This window comes from Pongo pygmaeus, chromosome 6 (assembly GCF_028885625.2).
Source record: "Pongo pygmaeus isolate AG05252 chromosome 6, NHGRI_mPonPyg2-v2.0_pri, whole genome shotgun sequence".
In the NCBI taxonomy this organism is placed as follows: domain Eukaryota; kingdom Metazoa; phylum Chordata; class Mammalia; order Primates; family Hominidae; genus Pongo; species Pongo pygmaeus.
Genome location: NC_072379.2, coordinates 129,749,781 through 129,756,499, shown reverse-complemented (window position 1 = coordinate 129,756,499; position 6,719 = coordinate 129,749,781). Strand labels below are relative to the sequence as shown.

The window sequence follows — 6,719 nt, the reverse complement described above, 5'->3', positions numbered from 1 at the left end:
ACGGCAGCCTGAGCAAACGAGTACACTCATCTATCCTGTTAATTAGATGTTTGGTGACAGTGAGGGTTAATTTGATGTGTCAACTTAGCTAGGCTCTGGTGCTCAGTTGTTTGGTTAAACAGCAGTCTAGATGTTGCTATGAAGATATATTTTAGGTGTGATTAATATTGAAATATTGAAATCAGTAGACTTTGAGTAAAACAGATTTCCCTTCATAATGTGGATGGGTCTCATCCAGTCGGTTGAAGGTCTTAAGAAAAATGACTGAGGTCCCCGAAGAAGAAGGAATTCTGCCTTCAGACTCGACTACAATATCAACTCCTCCCAGAATTTCTAGCCCGCTAGCTAGCCCCAACCTACCAACCCAATCAAGAGCCAGTTCCTTAAATCTCTCTCTATATGTGTATATATATATTTATACACATACCTATCTGCATACATGCATGTATACATACATATAGGTGTATCTATATACACATGTACACATATATGTGTGTATAAATATATATATACACACACATATAATTATGTATTATGTATGTCTGGTTCTGTTTCTCCGGAGAACCCCAACACAGTGACTAAGGACTGATGTTTCATATACCTAACTCTGTGCTCTTGCTTGTTTTATTTAAAATATTTTTAAATATTTTAATATATTTTAAAAGCATGAGAAATAAATATTTCAGATCATATTTCTCATACTTTTCAAATGTAAAATACATTTACTTATTTCCAGATTTGCGGATGGAAGAACTGGTTAAACACTTGCATCCAAGCAAATTAATTCATCGGCGTGCTGTTCTCTCTCATGCTTTAACGATGACCTCGGGCACTGCGAGAGGATGTCACCAGATGAGAGGCAGGGAGAAGGCACACAGATCATCCACAGGCCTTACGGTTACACCCATAGTGTGCTGGCAGCCAGTGAATTCCACGAGAATGAACCATCAGGGTTATAATTTTCAGCTTTGTTGCGAGCATCCTGCCTTTGCCTTTTGATCCTGCCTAATCTTGTTCTCCCCTGCACATTTGCTGCCTCATTTCTTCCTTCAGAAATGGCAAGTTTTCTTTCTGCTAAGTACATAAACAGCTTCTAATCAGCAAACAATCGGCTGTAGATGTAGAGGGTTTGGCCAGGAGGAGAAACAGAGATGTGACAAACAGAGGAGAGCAGCGGGCACGCCTAGGGAACGCCCATGGGCACAGAGCTCCTGGAGGGCAGGGTGTGCGGGGGCGGGGAGGATGAGGAATGTGCCCCACTCGCACCTGTGACCAGGGACACAGACGTGTGAGCCTCGCTGACAGAAGACAGCTGTGGGACCCGAGGGATCAAGAGCTTCACCCAGCTAACAGAACTACACATACTTGCGAATTTCTAATTTTGAAGAGGCTTCCCATGAAGGTGAGGGGATTTAGAGAAAAACAAAGGGCAGGGTGGCCCTGGGGAAGACTCATTACCTGGGATGGCGCCAACGAGTGGCTGGGCTTTGCAACAGTGAGAGATATGAGGCGGGGCCAGGCGCAGTGGTGCACGCCTGTAATCCCAGCACTTTCGGAAGCTGAGGCGGGAAAATCACTTGAGCCCAGGAGTTCAAGACCAGCCTTGGCAATAAAATCCCATCTCTACAAAAAATTTTTTTAAATTAGGCATTGTGTCGCAGCTACTTGGGAGGATGAGGTGGGAAGATCACTTGAGCTCCAGAACTTCAGACTGCAGTGAGCTATGATTGAACCACTGCACTCCAGCATGGGTGACAGAGCCAGACCCTGTCTCTTAAAAAAAACAAAAAAAAGGATATGAGGCAGCCCAGCAGCCCGCATGGCAGAAGATACCAAAACCATTTGGGAAGTCTTACTCACCATAACACACCAAGAAGCAGTATTGTCCGATAGACCTTTCTGGAGTGATGGAAATATTTTATATCTGCACTACCCAATACGGTAGCCTCCAGGCATATGTCACTACTGAGCACTCAAAACATTGCTAGTGCAACTGAGCAACTGGCTTTCACATTTTACTTAATTTTAATTAGAATTTAAATGGCCACATGTGGCTGGTGGCTGCCATATTGAACAGCACAGCCATCAGGTCTTCCTAACACACTGATTGATGTGTCTCCCAACGTAGTTTGGGGAAGGAGTGCTACGAATAAATAAGCGCACAATCCTCTTGCTACTGAATACTCCACATTTGAATTATTAGCAATCTAAAGGGTTGGCTGGAGCCAGTGAGAATGAAGACACCTCCTTTTTTTTTAGAGTCTTTAGAAGACCCTAAAAGCCTGGTGGAGGAGCTTAGCCACCAGCATTAACTGATCTGGTAAGCAGTGAATCAGAATGTCCTTTGCAGGAAACACTATCATTTGGGTGCATAATTAACCCCAGTCTGGTTGTCAGCTATAACCTTAGAAACAAGAGCTAAAACTTCCCACCTTTGGTCTGTTTCCAAATGTGGGACTGTTGTTTTTAGGTACTTCAATTTTTAGTAGATTTAGAAGAAAATCCCTCCAGCTGTAAGGGAGCTTTATAAATAGGAGAAAATAACATTTGTCATATTTGCCTTGGGAGATACGGGCTCAGCCACGGACTCAGAAGCTCTGGGCAACACCTCTGCGTCCCCTCCCCTCACCTGTTCCATCTGTACAGCTGAGAAAGAAAGGCTTTCTCAGGGTTTAAGGAAAAAGATTAGAACCATTATAAAGCATTTTAACAAATGCAAAGTACCCTTCTATATAAATTATAACATGTTTTTACTTACTTGATTTCTTCTTTTGGGGGGAAATGAAGCATTGCTTTTGAGTAGAATGTGGAAGAAGTTTAATAGCACAATTACAGCCGAGTCTTCAAAACAGAGAAAGAGGCCGTGACCGCCCGTGTGTCCAACCAAGCGCATGTGCACCAGTGGGGCCCGAACAGAGGGAGCACCCGGGTCTTGTGGGGGAAATGAAGGGAGAGCCACGGGTTAGAGATAGGGAAAGCTGTGGGGCACATTATGCCCTGGGAGGAGAAAGCACAAAACCAGAGGCTCTGAGGGACAAACAGGAAGGAGGGCAGAGCATGAGGCAGAGCAACCCAACAGCCATGGAGGCTGAAGAGACGATGCAATGCCTTCAGGAGTTCCGTGAATGTCGTAACATGATCCTCGACCAACTGAATGAAAAGTGAGGGCAGGACTGCTTTACTGACATCACCTGATTGTTGACGGACACCATTTGAAGGCTCACAAGGCTGTTTTGGCTGCTTGCAGTAAGTTCCACAAATTCTTTTTTTTTTTTTTTTGAGATGGAGTCACACTTTGTCACCCAGGCTGAAGTGCAGTGACCCGATCCTGGCTCACTGCAACCTCCACCTCCCGGGTTCAAGCGATTCTCCTGCCTCAGACTCCCAAGTAGCTGGGATTATAGGCACCCGCCACCACACCCGGCTAATTTTTGTATTTTTAGTGGAGACAGGGTTTTGCCAAGTTGGCGAGGCTGGTCCCGAACTCCTGATCTCAGGTGATCCGTCCGCCTCGGCCACCCAAAGTGCTTACAGAGATTACTGTAATCCTTCCCAAAGGGATTACAGGGGTGAGCCACCGGGCCCGGCCGCCTTCTACAAATTCTTTCCAGAGTTTACCCAAGAACCTTTGGTGGAGATAGAGGGTATTAGTAAAATGGCCTTTTGCCATTTAATTGAGTTCACATGTACAGCAAAATTAATGATACAAGCAGAAGCAGCCAGCGATGTATGGAAAGCAGCAGAATGTCTACAAATGCTAGAAGCCATCAAAGCCCTTGAAGTTAGGAACAAAGAAAACTCAACTTCAGGCCGGGTGCAGTGGCTCACGCCTGTAATCCCAGCACTTTGGGAGGCCGAGGCGGGCGGATCACCTGAGGTCAGGTGTTCAAGATTGGCCTGGCCAACATGGCAAAACCCTGTCTCTACTAAAAAATACAAAATTTAGCCGGGCGTGGGGCACCTGTAGTCCCAGCTACTCAGGAGGCTGAGGAAGGAGAATTGCTTGAATGCAAGAGGCGGAGGTTGCACTGAGCCAAGATTGCACCACTGCACTCCAGTCTGGGCAACAAAGCAAGACTCCATCTCAAAACAAAACAAAACAAAACTCAACTTCATTAAAGGAAAATACCACAGGAAAAAGGCCAAAAAGGTAAGATTGCAGAAACTTCACATTATCACTGAGTCATTGCCATCTGCAGAGTCAGACCTGTTGAAACTGAGGTAGAGATTGCCGAAGACACAACCGAAGCAGAAGATGAAGGCATGGAAACATTCGAGGAAGGGCTTCTGCCCAGCAGTCCATAAAGTACCTACAGAGCACAGGTTCCTCTGATGATTCTGCTCCAGCACTGTTGCCAGATATCACCAGCAAGTACTGATACCAGAGTGGGGCAGGGAAATGCTGGGTAGAGAAAGGCGGGGTCCCTGGTGAGGGCTCCCCTCCTCGGGCCTGTGCTCACGGGCCTAAGTGAGGACAGGCACTCCTGTTTTCACGCCCAAATGTTGCATTTTCCAAGACCACCCTGGCCCGCCACACCCCCATCCTGGGCCTATAAAAACCCCCAGACCCTAGCAGGCATAGACACAAGCAGTGGGATGTCGAGAGGAACACAGCGGCAGAAGGGCACGCAGGCGGCTAGGCATCAAGAGGAGCAGGGGAGTGGAAGAGCACAGGAACAGGCACCTGCAAACACCGGCAGGCCATCAACCAGCAGAACAATGCGGATGCCCAGGGGAATTTGGCAGGGGCGGTAGGAGGACAGTCTGGCCGCTGAACAGCCTGACTCCAAGGGAAAACCCCCTTCCCACTCTATCCCTCTTTTGGCTCCCCATCCATCTGCTGAGAGCTACTTCCACCATTCAGTAAAACCTTGCACTCATTCCCCAAGCCCACATGTGATCCGATTTTTCCAGTACACTAGGGCAAGAACCCTGGGATACAGAAAGCCCTCTGTCCTTGTGATAAGACAGAGGGTCTAAGTGAGCTGATTGACACAAGCCGCCTACAGACAGCAAAATTAAAAGAGCACCTGTAACACACGCCCACTGGGGTTTCAGGAGCTGGAAACATTTCCCCCAAGACATTGCCGTGGGGTTGGAGCCCACGACCACAACCTGCCCCCCTAGATGTTTGAGCAGCAGCACCGAAGAAGCTAGCCACGCCCCCATCACACACCCTGTGAGGGGGATAAGGGAGCTTTTCCTGTTTCAGTACCACCAAGGTGACAGAAAAGGGCAGATTAAAGAAGACGACAGCTGTGCATCTGACCCCACAAGCAAACAGGAACACATGAAATCACACTTCACTGAGTTTCAACTGTGAAATATGCAACAAAAGGTATCTTCAGGAGAGCGCATGGAAACAGCACCTGAATTGTTACCACCTTGAAGAACGTGGAGGCAGTAAGAAGCAAAGAACTGGGGAAAAATTCATGTATGTCAGTACTGTGAGAAACCGTGTGACCATTTTGGACATTTTAAAGAACATCTTCGAAAACATACAGGTGAAAAACCTTTTGAATATCCAAATTGTCATGGACAATTTGCTAGAAATAGCCCCCTCAAATGTCACCTCACTGCATGCCAAATGAGTAGGGGCAAAAAAAGGAAGAAAGAAGCTCATGAGTGCCAGGTCTGCAACAGTGTGTTTAACAGCTGGAACCAGTTCAAATATCACTCGGTAATGCATACTAGAGATAAATCCAACCATTGTACTTTATATGACTTGTGGTTTATGCAAGGAAATGAATTAAGGAGGCATCTCAGTGATACAATGTATCAAAGCGTCTAGTAATGGAAGAAGTTCTTTCAGTAGAAACACGTGTATAAGCTGAACCTGTGACATCAATGATATTATAGAATAAGCTGAGAAGGTGCACGTGCTCCCACTGTTTCAGGTCCGGGTGGATTCAGCACAAGTGATCGTGGAACATGTCCACCCAGAACCACGCCAGGATAGCCAGGTGCCCGACACACAGGAGTGAGCTTCCAGAGCAGGTCCAAGTGAGTTATCTAGCAGTGGGTTGAATTCAGCCTGAAGAAGGTACTGAAGTACATGGAGAGGAGCTGCATGTGGAATGGGTAAATCAGATGCCAGTGGAAGTACAAAGTGAACTTCCAGAAGCAGGCTTCATCTACATGACCCCGGAAATCATGACCCAAGAGGAGAGAGAGCCTAGCCAAGCAGATGCTGAGGCTGCCAGGGAAGATCATGAAGATGCTGAGAATTAGAGACCATGCCGACAGCACATTCTGAAGCTGAAAAGGCAGAGAATGAGGACAGAACAGCTATGCCAGTTTTAGAATGAAATTACACATGAATATATTTTTAAATAGACTTGTTGGGTTTCTGAACTGATTAGAGGCAGTATGACTGTCGTTAAGCTAACAGACAAGTGGACCAAAGTTAAGCTATTTCCTGTTGTTTCTGTTTCTGTTGGAACAAGTCGATTCCCCTCCCCCAACTTAATGCCACAGCAGAGGGATCTTTCCCATAACTGAAGGGATCTTTTCCGTAACTTAAGTGGATTATATTCTTATCATATAGAGGGGTACGAATGTATCTTTGTTCATTGTGGTAAAAGTTCTCCCTTTTCTCTTTCCCAGGTCATGTTCTTCCTCATATTTTTTCCATATTGTGAAATCAAACTTAAATCATTAGAATACAAGTTTATGTATTCTAATGCATGGTAGAAAATCAAATATATAGGAAACACAAG

General features: G+C 46.0%; 1 pseudogene; it reads left to right on the top strand.

The window, feature by feature from the left end:
• Positions 1-2,984: 2,984 nt before the first annotated feature.
• On the top strand, positions 2,985-6,308 carry LOC129041000 (zinc finger protein 131-like; annotated as a pseudogene).
• The last annotated feature ends 411 nt before the right edge of the window (positions 6,309-6,719 follow it).